The sequence below is a fragment of the Podarcis pityusensis genome (genome assembly GCF_964106645.2).
Source record: "Podarcis pityusensis genome assembly, chromosome: 6".
Classification (NCBI taxonomy): Eukaryota; Metazoa; Chordata; class Lepidosauria; order Squamata; family Lacertidae; genus Podarcis; species Podarcis pityusensis.
This window is the reverse complement of record NC_138030.1, coordinates 32799919-32815672: the sequence shown is the minus strand read 5'-3', so window position 1 is coordinate 32815672 and position 15754 is coordinate 32799919. Positions and strand designations below refer to the sequence as shown.

The 15754-nt window shown below is 41.9% G+C and overlaps 1 protein-coding gene across 3 annotated transcripts in view; it reads right to left on the bottom strand.

Annotated features, from left to right (window-relative positions):
• The window catches only part of SYT2 (synaptotagmin 2), a 155371-nt gene that overhangs the window by 42275 nt on the left and 97342 nt on the right, over window positions 1-15754 (bottom strand). For all 3 annotated transcript variants that reach the window (XM_081009871.1, XM_081009873.1, XM_081009872.1), the window contains one exon: window positions 6089-6158. The gene's annotated coding sequence lies outside the window, so the exon portion shown is untranslated. The remainder of the gene's footprint in view (window positions 1-6088; window positions 6159-15754) is intronic.

Genomic DNA, 15754 nt, shown 5'->3' with positions numbered 1-15754 from the left:
ACTATCTCCATGTCAAAATTTTATAAACTTGTCTCATATCATCTCTTAATCACCTTTTCCCTAAACTAAAAAAACAACAGCCCCAAAATGCAATCCTATGCAATCCTGCTTTTCCCTTGTTCTTATGAGCTTCCAGAACAACCACCTCGTATTTCATCAAGACATGCTGGCTAAGAGATTGTCACAGCACCCATAGGGGCAACTGACCTCCATATAAATCAATGTGCTTCTTTACTACAAGTTGTAATAATTTGGCCCACTGTTTGCCTTCCTTCCCCACCCCACTCTCCCCCATGCCACTTCCAGAACCCTTTCCAGCCCTCCAGCCTGAGCACAATAACCACAACTACATTCCTCCTTTCCCCTCCCAATCCTAGTCTTACTTTTTTTTTTTTTAATGTCACAATTTTTTACTTGTGATATGGGGGCATTCAACAATATCGCTGCATACTTGATGAGTGGTAGATTAACAGTTAAGGGTGACTGGTCCAAAAGCAATGGGTGCAAGCATCTCTCCTGCTGCAAACACAACAAAAACAAAACAAGATTCTGGACATTTTGCTTGCAGTGCAGTTCCCCTGGAAGAAAGGTGTTTGGGCACCCTTTGCATGACGACTTAAGAGGTGCCTGTCTATTCTCTGTGCCACAGCCCTGTGAAAGGCAACAGAGACCCACGAGTGCAAAGGAAGGATGTCCTGATTGCCTCTAGTTCAATGCAACATGAGCTTCCAACAGTATGCAGTCCTGTCCTCTTAAGACTTCATGCCAGTCCAGCAGCTGTCATCTGAGAAATGAGCAGGCAGGTATCCCGCACCATGCAAAGAGAGAGTTAATACTGCAGCAGAGAGAAAACAGAGAGAGCGCAAGAGAGAGAGAGAAAAGTGCTGAGTCACTAAGCCACCTTCCACTGCAGCACTTTCATCCTGCCAGATGCCTACAGCAGTCCCAGAGCAGGAGCAGCTGAGCCAATCCTCTTTGACTTAGGTCATTAGAGCTGCTGTGACTCTCCCAGGACACCACCGCTACTCAGGGCAGGGCAGAGAGGAATACGTAGCTGTACATTTATCTCCTCCCTGCAGTTATTGCAGCCACCTGACTGCAGAGGCTGTGGTGCAGAAAACTCCCACTTCATGCTTTCCCCATGCTTGCAAACCAGCTGCAGCCTCAGACAGACCGAGGCTGCAAGCTCGCTTCAGAGCCGTCGTATTCTGCAGCCCATGGAGAGTTCTACACCAGTCTCCCACTCCATTAAAACTGTTGTTTTAAGCACATGTTTTTGTGAATAACACCTCTGAAATAACTCCTTGCACCATCCATGTGCAAGGGCAGAAGGACACTTTCTGTGCACTTTCATAGATCAGCAAACTATGTTTTCACATGTGAGAGTTTGTAAATCTACATTCCCTGCAATGTGTATTTGGCACCTTTGCATTATATTAATAATACAACAGCAGAAGCAGCAACAACAAGCATCTATATAGGAATTTTGAATGTTCGGGTGTGCTGCACATCCATTATCTTTTTTAAAACTATAGTCTTATAGTCTCCAATATATAACAGTTACAAAAAAGTGGGAGGCAAATGCAAACACAAAATCCCAACTCCCCACCCCCACCCCGGATGGATAAATTTATTTAAGTTTGCCAACGTTGAATCTGTGATTTTCGTAGTTGTCATTCTTCAGGGTTATCAATAAAACATTTTATAAAAGGATGCCATATTTCAACAAAACCATCTACATCACATCTATTATCGTGTTGCAATCCGTACAACTCTTAAAGGTAGGTCAGTCTTATCCTCTCCATATTGCAAATGGAGGCTGAAGCAGAAGAGAGTGACTTGTGAACAGCCAACTAGTGAGATCATGCCAGGGGTGAGGTTTGGTTTTGTCCCCTTACACTTCAGCAGTGATGGCCAAACTTGGCCCTCCAGCTGTTTTTGGACTACAACTCCCATCATCCCTAGTTAACAGGACCAGTGGCCAGGGATGATGGGAATTGTAGCCCCAAAACAGCTGGAGGGCCAAGTTTGGCCACCACTGCACTTCAGTCTCTTTTTGGCAGGAAACTCCACTGAACTCAACTGAACTTACTTCTGGGTAAGTATTGCAGTGCACACCTCTAAGTTTCACAAGCTCTCTATCTTACATTAGCAGAATTCACAGATGACACAAATAATACAACGGTGGATTTAAAGCCATGTGGCTCTTCTCTGCTGCCTGAATTTGACCACATCCATCACAACGTCTTGATTATGTTCTGTTAGGTCTTATAATAAGTTGCCTTTGGCTATATTTTTAGAGAGCCTGACCAGGAACTTTAAATCTGTTGAAATTCTTAGATTGCCACACAATAGATAATTACATCAGTAACAATACCCACACCAATGTGATTAAAAAGAGCAAAAGGAACTTGCCACACAGGGAATTTTTCCCTTTCCTAATACGTGTACACACACACACACACACACACACACACTGCTACAAAGGAGGACAAAGCTATTTTTATCCCCACTTGTTAGTCAGGAAACTGATACCCAGAAAGGACAGAAAATGAAAAGAATTTAGCAGGGGAAGGGGGGGCTTTGTACACATACACCCTTCTTTTAAGCAAGCAGACTGTTTTACTGGATCAACCTTGGCTAAATGGTCCCACAAGGGGTCAACTCAAGGCTGGCATGCTTTCTGCTGCCCAGCACATGAAAGTAATCAGCAGAGGAGTAGGGGCTGAGCATGAACAGAAGCATACCTTTGAAATTACCTTGACTGGTTGGCAAGGAAGGGAAAGTGGAGAACAGCCTTCTCATTTTCACAGACAGATAGTAGTTAAAGAGAAAATTCAGCACCAGCTGCTGTCCAGTCCTACCCACTCCCTGATGCATCTCTCCCTCCTTTGGTCAATGGCCTGGTTGTTGTTGGGTTTTTTTAAATAATAATAATAATAATAATAATAATAATAATAATCTGCACTTTGTACAGCCACCCCATGATAAGAATTCTCTGCGTGGCTCACAAAGCCTAACATTAAAATGCAGTGTGAAATAAAAAACGTAACAAAAGAATAAAAAAACTGAAACGCAATTTAAAACTCAGTTTACGACAGTCTGGAGGGCACCACATTGACTACTCTACATGTTTGGTCAGGCTTCCCCAACCAGGTGCCCTCCAAGGAGTTGTTGGGCTACAACTCCTACCAGCCTCGGTCAGAAATGCTGGGGGTTGAAGCACCTGGAGTTGGGGAAGGCTATGCTATGTTACTTGTTGGCTTTGGGGGGGGGAGTCAATTTCTTTCCACCAGGACTGCAGCATGTGGAGAGGGGAGGTTGGAACCCCTCTCAATAATAGAGGTTCTTTCCTTTCTTCTGTTTTTAGGTGCGGTGCAGAGGGGGAGGGACCCACCATGACTTAAATATATGGACTCATACACTGGTAAGTATTCCTGTGGAGGACCTGAGGGCAAGGATCTGGCCCATTTGCTAATCATCTCTTAATTTATATCCAAAGACAACCCCAACCAGCTTTAAAAGACTGGGCCCACTGGGCTGCCTAGTCAAAGGCAAACCTGCTGTGAGGTATAATGTGCTAAAGTCAGCTCCTGTTCTGAAAAATGGCAATTAAGACAGTGAAAGGAGAGTTATCCATGCCATGCCACCCCTGACTGATAGGCAGCAAGCTGAACTAAGGCACATGAGTCTAAATCACTTGATCAAAGTCGTAAGTGGGAATCAATCAGTCACTGTAAGGTGATTCCTGAAAGTTTACCCCACCCAGTAAACACAGGTTCATCCTTCTTTCTTTTGTAGGATTCACAAATCCTCATTCCTGTGAACACACAACAATTATCTCCACCCCTAACCATTACCCTAGCATGACCCAAGTACAATTTATTAGTGCCAAGGAAGCTGGATCTCTTGTACTCTTTGTTTGCACTGTGACAAATGGAATTCTGTTTGCTTGATGGAGATTTTAATGACGCCAAAAGGATCTAACTTGCTTGCCATCCATACAAAGGATGATTCATTGTGCTGGGTTGGCCCACTGGAATTTGCAGCAATGGGAGGAATTAAAATGCAGCAATGTGCATTCATAATACTTTTGGTCCCACAGTAAGCATGCCATTGCACTGGAATGTGGCGGGCTTTGTAAGGCTGAATCTAGCGGTTAGGAAACAGGAAGACAAATGAGTCCCTTTTCTTGGCACTTATCCCCAGGACAATGTAGGAGAAACCAGAATTGTAGGGGATGAGCCAGCAGGGTTCCCATCTATCTCCAGCAGCTACACCATCCACTTCAAACTATTTGTGTTCCTGGTGCACCTCATATGCAACTCATATGTCCCTAACAAAGGAAATCCAAGGTCACCTGCAATATTGCTTAGTGATTCTTCATCCTACAAGCAACTCACCTATCCTTCCTCACACTCAAATTATTGAAGTATCTGTTCTCTTCCTGTATCTTTAATAAGCAAGTGCTCATTATTATATGCAAACTTTGTAATGTCCTGAGGCTCAGCAAGTCCTGAGGCTCAGCAAGTCCTGAGGCTCAGTACATATCATGTAGCAGGCTGTTAAAAAGAAGACAACGGTGACATTAGTTTCACATTATGGGATCCAGGCAAGATTTTGGTCCTTTTAAGAAGCTGCAAGCAGATTTGAGTAACTAATTCTGCAGTACATTATTTCCTATCTGATTTTTACTGCATCCTGGGAGACCCTGATAACCTACACCAGGGAAAGAAATATTGAGCAGAGGCATCAACAAAGCGGGATCTGGTGGTGTGTGTGAGAGAAGCCCTCTTCAGGCATTCTCAGGGCAGATCACAGATCCTCTGAGCTGCTTCATGGTGGCAAGACTTCCCAGACCCTACCAATGTACAGTGCTCTGAAACATCCCCTGTGTTTTGAGTTTCACTCAGTAGGCAGAGAAGCTGCTTACCAACAAATTGAACAAAGTCCATTCTGCAGCCCTTGAAGGAAGGAACAACCATTCTCCCTAATCACAACAGCCAGCATATAAGGGACTCACTCTGCTACACTACTTTCTCATGCAGAAAACAGGAAGGGTATTCTTTCCCTGCTGTCATTAATAGGAGGATAAAAGTGATAGAACAGGATGGAAGAATCAGTCAATATATTCACCCACATATAAAAGTTTGAGGGTGTAAAGAAAAGGTGTTTCTAAAAAACAACTACACACAGCTCTGATCTGATTTGCCCACTATAACCTCTGTTCCAGGAGCTGCGTTTAATGTTTTTTTTTTAAGTAACAGATGCTCTGATTGTGGTTCTCTGGACATCTGATCAAGTTTGGGACATGGAGAGCCTTTCCCAAAGGTCTTCAGGATCACACTCCATATGTCGAAGCACAAAACGCTTGAAAAATGGTGTATGTGCATGGATGGGATAAGAAGCGTAAAAAAATTAGGCTTGGCCAATTCACCCGAAGAGATACTGTGAGGTCAAGAAAAGTAGTTACGCTCACCAGATAACATATCCATCATGCAAATTGCTGCCCTCAGATGCAGGCTTCATAGATCTTTTCTGCCTCTTTATTTGCAAGATGAAATACATTGTTATTCTGTGTATTCCTCAAAGGCGACAAGGAAGCTTCCTTGGGTAGGTATAAATCAAGACATTCTGGCTAAAAGATTGTCACAGCACCCAAAGAGGCAACTGACCTCCATATAAATCAATGTGTTTCTTTACTACAAGTTGTAATAATTTGGCCCACTGCTGGCCTCGAGGTATGATTTAGCTAACAAATTTCAGTGTTATAACCCAGGTGTCTTTTAAGTGACCATAATGCATGGGCACCTTGCACTTCTCAGCGATTTCACGTTTTATTTTATTATCCATCAGCTTTATGCTGAGACACTGGAAGCCTTCAGTTGGATCTTTCTGTATTAATTCTTTGAATGGGTCTGTAATGCCTGGTGCATATGAAAGAGATTGTGGAGATAACATGCCTCTTTCAGCCGTTTTTCAGTCTTTTAACTTCTTACCTCAAGACCAGGATCCAAGATAGTGGAGTTATACAAGGAAGGAGGATTTTCAGTATCAAAAGAACAGAACAACATTGTGCAGGACTCACCACAATCACTTGTACTGGCAAGCTGTTAGGCACCTTGGAAATCTTGTGACGGTTAAGAAAGATGAGTGACCTGCATAGAATGAAACATCAATAGTCAATATTACTTATCCTTTCTCTTTGCAACCTCCTAGAATTCACATCCAGCTGCATCATTTAAATCTGCATTCCACAACCCATATCACTGAGTAAGAAAATGTATATAAATATAACAGGGTATAGCCAATGTGCTATAGAAGTGTTTCTGCAAGAGCAAAGCAAGGAACCCTATCTTCATTAATCTCCACTATGCCACATCCCAAACCATTCCAGAGGGGCCCCTAAACCACAATAGAGGTTTTGGCACTGGGCTGCAGTGCATAGGGGAGGTTGGCAAAAATCAAGTGATCCATCTTCCTCAAGTAGAAGTGCTTTCAATGGGGCAAAGCCACTGTGGGATTGAACACATCTCTATCCTACAACAGAGCTCGAGTTGGTATACATGAGGTTGCCAAGTGAACTTGCAACCAGCCCCAGAGCTGCTTAGCTTCAGCAAGGTGGAGGCATCAGTTTCCTTCAAAATGTAGCCCTGGTTTCATAGAAATGTTCAGTTTTACTTAGATGAGTTGTTTGTAGAAGCACTACTGTAAAATAGGCAGCAACCCTTTGGAGCAGCCATGAATAAACTGTATTTCTTACTGAATCAGTAGGTGGACAAATTAAATACAGGGCAAGGAAATTTAGTTAAGGTCTAACTAAAACAATGCAAAAGTAATTTTAAATGCAGGCTGGAAGCAATTCTGGCATGCAAAGGTAATTCAGCAGCAACACATTTTCACTTATTTGTAGACTTTTAATCCAGATTGTATTCATGTATTTATCCACCCCACAGTGACACACTTCCACTCCAGGAAGGATGTGGCATTTGTGGGAGGAAAAATGGCATCATGAAACAGAGAGAGATTATTTTTAAAATTTTCAATTGCATTCAACTTGATCCTACATAAATTGCTCAGAAACAGGTGTGGCAAAAAATGTCGGTTTCATTTTCTCATTTTTCTGGTCCTAAGTTCAGTTGACATTTCCACATCAACTTGCATTTAAAAAACAAAACAAAAAACAACATTCCTCGTGAAAATTCATTTAGTGAGCACTTCTCCTGATATAAACCTTGTTGCGAGTAATTTCCCCTAACAGTTTTGTGTGTTATTTTCACTAACGTATATACTTGCCCATAATATATATCCATCCCTGTGCCCATTTTTTGGTTGGAGAACTGCACTGCAACATTCAGGGAAGCGTGAATGCCAAAGGACAGCTGTGTTTCTGTTTGCATATTGTTTCAGGGAGTGCAAATTAGGTAGGTTTATTTGCAAGCATGAGCTGAATTTCTCTCCCATCCATACTCAAAAGTAAACCCTACCGAGTTCTGTGTAGCTTCCTTTCAAGTAAGAGTGCAGAGAGTTTCAACCTTACAATGCAATGCTATACATGTAAGTCTTCTCTGGTGTGACTGCAGTTTGACTGAACCATGGTGTAATATCCTGTTTCTGAACAAACTGTGTTTTGAACAAACTAGTTTACTGTACTCAGATGCCAGAATAAGCTGTAGTTTGTTCCAAACCACAAAATTTAAACTTTCTCCCTTCATATGTGGAGGAAAGGGGAAGGTAGAGAACACAAGCCTAAGGCTCACACCTGCCACCAGTCCTCATAATGCTAAAACATGGTTTAGTGTTACATATGAACAAGGTCTAACAATACAATCCTGTGTCTGTTTGGACACCAAATAATTACAGGGTAGTTCTGCAGAGGTTTGATCCAGGTTCAGTTGGTGTATACAGCCAAGGAAATCAAGAATCCAGTTCTAAAGACTGAGCTACTATTTGTGATTAAAGGCAGCTAACAATTTTAAACATGGACTGCTACATGCAGACTCATTAATACTTCACCTGCTCAGGGACCCAATTTCAATGCCCTTCACTAATCATCATTCAGGAGAGACTATCCACTAACTCAGAGAAGGCAACAAAACACTCCACCTCAGCACACTGAAAAACCTAATTCTGGAAGAAAATATAATCCACTCAAAAATATCATCGCTACTTGGCTTGGTTCAATAGCTTTGGCCTCCTCTGGACAGTGGAACATACAGCAGTGAAAGATAAAAGTAGCAATAAAAGTAGCTCACTTCAGAGACCTGCACAAAATTATTAGTGTACCAAGTCACGCTGTATTGAAGTGTGCAAAAAGAAGAATGTTTACAGTTGTCTTTTGCAGAGATGAAAAGTAATACAATGGAATGGGACAACTGGTCATTAAAGATACTTCCACTGCATGTAAATTGCTACACAATATTCAAGGCCAGAGAGAGGAAATAGAATGTAATGTAAAATATACATTGGCCTGGTTCTCACAAAGCACAAAACCATAGCAAATAAAACTGTGGCTTATTAAATTATGGCTTAGTGTTATGTGTGAATCCTGCCCAGTAGCTTAAATATGTTTTGTTTGCTTACTGCCAACAAACCACATTGTGAAACCATGTTTTGTTGTTGGTTGACGAACTTTGATTTGTTTTAACTATAGCTTTGCATTACATGGGAAGCTAGATCCCTTTCTTAACCATGTTGTTTTTTTACCACTGCATGCCAAGGGGTCACCAAACCACAAAAGGCACAAGGCAAGAATACCTGGAAAAAACGCCCAAAGTTTTGAGAAACAAGGCATGGTTTGTTTGATTATCTGTGGCAAAATTCATGGTTAACTCATAGCTTGTTAAGCAAACGATAGTTTAGCATTAGGTGCAAACCAGGCCAATATCACCCATACAGTACATACTCATTTTCTTCTGCAGTACAAACAAGTTTTTGAAGCAACGCCTACAAATACTACATGCTGAAGGTGGTTATTAAGATATATAATTAAACAAGCCAATGATATTTTCTAGAATATGTTCTGGTTTAAAAAAAAAAAGATTTATTTAAAACATGTATAGGCAACCTTTCTAGGTCAAACCTCTGGGGCAGCTTCCAATATGCAAACTGCCATAAAAATTACCCACAAACCAGCACTAACAAGAAAACATTAAAACCAGCATAACAGCACAAAGACAAATGACTAATAGCTAAAACACAACTCAACCAAGCAGCAGCCCAATTAAAACTTGTGCAAAGGTAATTTTAAACAAGTGGGTCCTTGATGCCCTCTTAAAGTTCTGCAACAAGTGGCAATAATTCAATGAAATCCTTAGGTTGTCATCATTGCAAGACTGCATTCTACCTTCTGCCCAACAGGTGACCACCAATTAGGAGCTTTAGGATTGAATGCCTTGACATACTGCATCCTGCTCTCGGTTACATGTTCTGCTTGTTGGTTTCCCACTGGTCACTGTGACAACAGGATGCTGGACTAGATGAACCACTGGCTTGTTTCAGCAGGCTCTTCTTACCTGATCATGAAACTGGATGCAGTACATCTGATCGTCACCTACACAGTTCATCCCCACTGCTTGATGGGGGGATACTTGTAGGATCGGCGCAGGTTGTGCAGTGTGCACCACTGCCTTCTCACTTTTCCTGTGGAGGTGGTCCAGGAATGAGAACATGCTTTCCAATGAATGTCCCCTACAGGTACAGTCCAAACCCAGAAATGCCCAATTGTGTGGCCAGTTTGACAAAGGAAAAGCAGCAGCAGAATGCAAAGGCAATATTTTCCTCAGATATTTGAAAGCAAGTAGGAGAAGCACTGCCTGACCCTGTAACCTGATGGAAGCTGTCACTGTGTCACAATTGGAAGTGGATGACAGAAAGTCAGAAAGAGGTCACCAGTGGACACAAAGGTCCTTTCATTCAAAGCTTCTCTGCTTTATAAACAGAAGCTTCTTCGGTACTTTTTGTTTTCACTGCACATGATTCTAATTCTTAACAGCCTTGTCTGTGTCTTCATTTCTTAGAGGAGAGGAGCGCTGAGCCCAAGGGCTGAGCTAAACTTTTAGAAAGGAAGGCCCCATCTGCACTATACATATAAAGCAGTATCATGCCATTTTAAACAGCCATGACTTCCCCCTAAGCATCCTGAGAGCAGTAGTTTCCTAAGAGTGTGGAGAGTTGTTAGGAGACCCCTTTCCCCTCACAGAGTTACCATTCCTGGGAATTGTTCGGGAAAACCCAAAAATTGGTTTAGGGGGCACATGGGAGCAGGAGATGGAGAAGGGGGAAGCCCCATTCTGTGAATGGACCATGTTCTCCTCTCACATGCCCCATTCAGCACTACATTGAGTTCCACACACAGGAACACAAGGGCTTTTTCTTTTGGGTTCACATTACAAACTTGTTTAAGCAAAACCCTGCTCTGTGCTGCAGTGAAGAAAAAGAGAAACCAGTATTAGAACCGAGGCCAGTGGTCATGTTAAACCAGCACTTAGCACATGGCTAATATAAATGCACATAAATGTTAACAGTTTTGCCAGTACACCAAGCAGGCTTCCAGGTAGGTGACCTATCAGACTTTTGGGAGGGCATTAATCCTTAAACTGAAACATTTTGTGTTCTGGCATTTGCAGCTGGGATTCAAGCTCATTAGGCTTGTTTTGCATGCCTATAAATAGTCCAGGTTGTCAGTTTTGTAAAGTTTAAACAGCTATTTTAAGTCCAATAGGTTCAAGGTTACTGGTTTCTGAACCTTAGTTCCTATGATTCACTGTGGAAATGTTTTCCTTATCTGCTTTTCATGAAGCAGCTCCAAACAGCACACTAGCTATTGAGCAGGCCTGTCTCCTTCTGCTTTTTAACCAGCGACTTCTACACAGATCTTCTGGTCCCGCCTTAGATGAACAGTGTGGAGACAAAGTGTTCATTGAGAGAGTGAGATGGTTTGCACATAACAAATGCTAAGTCAAACTATGGCTTGGTGCATATGTGCAAACATGAGGGTTCTAGAGATTCACATTGCTGTGCTCCTCTGCCAGTCCTTTTTCTGCTGCACTGCAGCTGAGCATAGCAATGGTTTGATGTTGTATGTTGTCTGAAATCAGATTCATAGTTTGTCTCCTCCAGACAAACCATAAACTGTAAACCCAACACAAACCATGAGCCCAAGTTGCAACCACACACTAAACCAAACCAAAGTCCCAACTTTATAAAGAAAAACACTTTACAAAGTCCAAACTTCTAAGCATTCCTAAACAAACATTTAAAAAACATTTGTATGTCTTAACAAGAAACAAAAGCTGTTTTCTAAAACAAATCAACAAATACTTCTAGCTTTTAATTTATTATTGCTGCCTATAGACCAAGACTAAGAACATTACAAATGCAAACACAATTGTTCTATGCAGAAGCAGAATATAAATACAGCACATCAGTAGTAGGCAGTATGGTGCACTGGTCAGAGGACTTAGGTTCAAAACCTCACTTAACCATGAAGCTATCTGTGTGACCTTGGGCCAGTCACTGTCTCTTAGCCTAACCTACCTTGCAAGAGGAATTAATGAGCCCAAGCTTCACTCCAAATTCATCCCCTTAGCCCCAGTCTAGTGTTGCATCTCAACCAAGTTACCATAGAGCTGTACCTTTCATACTGCAATGGTTTGTTATCCCTGCCTTCCCTCTGCAATGGTTCAACCCCCAGTAAATAAAAGGAAGAAATGAAGTATGCCTGCAGAGGACAACCAAGCTCTGATAATCCTAGGCATGCTCCTGTACAAGGGCAATCTGTTTGAAGAGCTCCCTTGCAGTGCAATTTGCTGCAGCAGCTCTCCAGGCCTAGGCATCTGTGCACCTGTTAAGGTATTTTCCCCTTCCAAACAGCTTTCAGTTGCCAAAGGGGCAGCTTTCCAAATCACATCCATGTTCAGCTCTAATGCAGAGTTAACTTCATTACGCTAGAGGAGAACTATCCTGTACTGCTTACAAGGACAATTACTATGATAGCCTCTAGGGGGCTCCATTTGATAGAAAAAGGAAACTAGAAAATGCTGCATAAAATATTTTTTTTACAATGGTCTGAAACAGACCCGGTTGCCACTAGATTTCAAACAAGAGTTGGCACAGAACTTCTTGGATGTCTCCCTTTGCCCTTCCTTCCCCCAAAATGACAGCCTGGAGGAGCAAAAGAATCTCCCATTACTCTAACTGATTATTAAGTACAACATCAATTTACGTTGGGGTAAGAGTCAGGAGCCCAAATCTTGAACAGGAGACCTATTGGGCTCAGCAGCATGTAAACACAGAAGCCAGCGATGATCTTTTTGCCATTAAGAAGAGCTCAGTCACCAAAGCAGAACAGAAAGACAGCATCTGTTGAATTTTCCAATGGGTTCTTACGCTTCAGCTTGTGTAAATTGAAGGGAAAGAAATCCTTTGTAGACTATTACAGTGACTAGACAAACTGTGCTTGAACCTGTGAAATGGATAGCATTGGATAGTAATGTAAGCCTTACAGAAATGCTGCATGTGAATGTTCAATCTCTCAGTAATCCTTAAAACAAGCCTCTAAGGTAGGTTAGCATCATTATCCCAATTTGGAGAGGGAGATAGTGCTTACTTCTGCCTATCCTCTGTAATCCTGAGCAAATTCATGGTGGAAATGAATCTTACATATAGTAAGATCTTTTAAACCCTTAATATGGGGGAGTGGGTATCCACAGTATGGGGGTAATAAAACTGAACGAACCTATAAAGAAAGCCGAAGTAATATAAGTGAAAAACTTTTATTATTCATAAGCAGTATCTAAACACGAAGCCATTATCAGCCCACACAGTATGACAACTGCACAATGATTCCTAACATTATTTATTTATCCCATTATTTGTCACTCGATAAGGGTTCTCTGGGCAGCATACAAGATGAAAACAAAAATAATCTATTACAACAAAATACTATCAGAATGGAGCAAAAAAGAAGAGTTTGGGTTTGATATCCCGCTTTATCACTACCCGAAGGAGTCTCAAAACAGCTAACATTCTCCTTTCCCTTCCTCCCCCACAACAAACACTCTGTGAGGTGAGTGGGGCTGAGAGACTTCAAAGAAGTGTGACTAGCCCAAGGTCACCCAGCAGCTGCATGTGGAGGAGCGGAGACCCGAACCCGGTTTCCCAGATTACAAGTCTATCGCTCTTAATCACTACACCACACTGGGAAGGGGGGAACCCACACACAACTCTAAAAATAAAAGCAAACCATTTGAAAACACAGGGTAGAAGAATAAGACACCACAATACAAAGCAGATAAAATGGAGAGCAGAGGATAAAACCTATTACAGGACAAAATTAATGGGATACCACAGCACCACAAAGGTTTCAGCAGCCCATGAAAATAACAAAAAAAATTGCCCAGTGCCAAAAAGACTTCAAAGCAGGTGTAAGACTGACCTCTTTTGGATAACCTGCTGCAACCAAAGGGCCACTGTGGAAAAGGCCCTGTTGCTTGTAATTCTTCCACAATACTTTATTTTGGGAGTACTCAAAAGAAGGGCCTCAACCAATGATTTCAAGGCATGGGGAGGTTTATGTGAAAAGAGGTGATCCTACAGACACTAAAGTCTCAAGCTTGTGCTTTAAAAGTTAAATCCTGTACTTTGAATTGGGCCTGGAAAAGAGTCGGTATCCTGTGACGATAATGAAGTATTAGCATAACATGCTCATAAAACCTGGTCCTGTTTATACTCTCCCAGCCTTATTCTACACCAACTGGACTGTTTTCAAAGGCAGCTCCATATACAACACATTACAGTAATCCAATACAGTGCATGGCTCACTGAAGCAAAGTTCTTGCTATTCAGGTAGAATTCTAGCTAAACAGGTAAAAGGTGCTGTGGGCCCCTGATGCTATGGGCCTCTAATGAGGAAGATGGATCAATAAGCACCCCCAGACCATGATCCTTAAGAGGGAATGTGATCTCCTCCAGAACAGGTTCAACACCACATACTTGATTAAAGGAACCACCCACCAACAGTACTTCCATCTTCTCTGGATTACACCTCAGTTTATGTAGCCAGCCTCTGCTCTAGCACCTTCACTTGTGTTCAGTGAAAAAGAGAAACAGAGCTTGGTGTCATTCACATGTTGTTGTTTAGTCATTTAGTCATGTCCGACTCTTCGTGACCCCATGGACCACAGCACGCCAGGCACTCCTGTCTTCCACTGCCTCCCGCAGCTTGGTCAAACTCGTGTTCATAGCTTCGAGAACACTGTTGAACCATCTTGTTCTCTGTCGTCCCCTTCTCCTTGTGCCCTCCATCTTTCCCAACATCTTCTCTTCTCATGAGGTGGCCAAAGTATTGGAGCCTCAGCTTCAGGATCTGTCCTTCCAGTGAACACTCAGGGCTGATTTCCTTAAGAATGGATAGGTTTGATCTTATTGCAGTCCATGGGACTCTCAAGAGTCTCCTCCAGCACCATAATTCAAAAGCATCAATTCTTCGGTGATCAGCCTTCTTTATGGTCCAGCTTCCATACATTAGGTCACATAGTGGTGACCTAACACTCTTAAATCCCTGGATGACCTCAGTCATGCCATGAAGTCAAGCAAACGATATGTTGGGACAACCCCATGGTTGCCTTGGTGGTTTAGGAACCCTAAGCCACCCTGGATATGGTGAGCTCAACATGAACGTTAAGATTCCCACACACAGAGACACAAACTGAGCAATGACCTTGAGAGTCCTCAACACCAAATCAAAAACCACCTATACCAGCTTAGGTAGGGATTCTGATGTACAATAAAAGGTACAAATACTCCAAACTGGCACTCAAAAAATGGACAGAAGTCTGGGGAAATAGAATTCCTGTAGATTGGAAACTGCCCCCCTCAACCCTCAGCTGCTGCTGAACAGAGTACCCAGAGAGGGTTTGGATAAGATATAAGGATTTATTGGAAAATAAAACCCCAGGGTGGCTGTCACCGATGGAAGCGAAAGCTCTGAAAAAGCTCAATATGGAGGTCAAATGGCTGAAATATTGGGAAATTTTGGAACAAGATGGAGATAGATTGAAACTGCAGAGTTTTGAAAAACTAAAAAACAAAGTGCGAGACTGGCTTCATTATTATCAGATAATGGAGGCATACAATTTGGACAAGAAAATCGGCTTCCAGGTGGAAAAATCAAAATTAGAAACAGAATTGTTAGAACCCAAAACTAAGATTTTGTCAAAGATGTATAACTTGCTGTTGAAATGGAATACTCAGGATGAAACGGTGAAATCTGCTATGATTAAATGGGCACAAGACGTTGGACATAATATTATGTTTGCTGACTGGGAACAGTTGTGGACCACAGGTATGAAATTTACGGCATGTAATGCCTTAAGAGAAAATATTATGAAAATGATATACAGGTGGTACATAACCCCAGTCAAGCTTGCAAAAATATATCATGTGCCTGATAATAAATGTTGGAAATGTAAAGAAACTGAAGGTACATTTTTTCACCTTTGGTGGACGTGCCCAAGGATTAAGGCTTTCTGGGAGATGATTTATAATGAACTAAAAAAGGTATTTAAATATACCTTCTTGAAGAAACCAGAGGCCTTTCTCCTGGGCATAGTCGGCCAATCTGTGTTAAAAAATGATAGAACTTTCTTTATGTATGCTACAACAGCAGCAAGAATACTTATTGCAAAGCATTGGAAGACACAAGACTTACCCACACTGGAGGAATGGCAGATGAAATTGATGGACTATATGG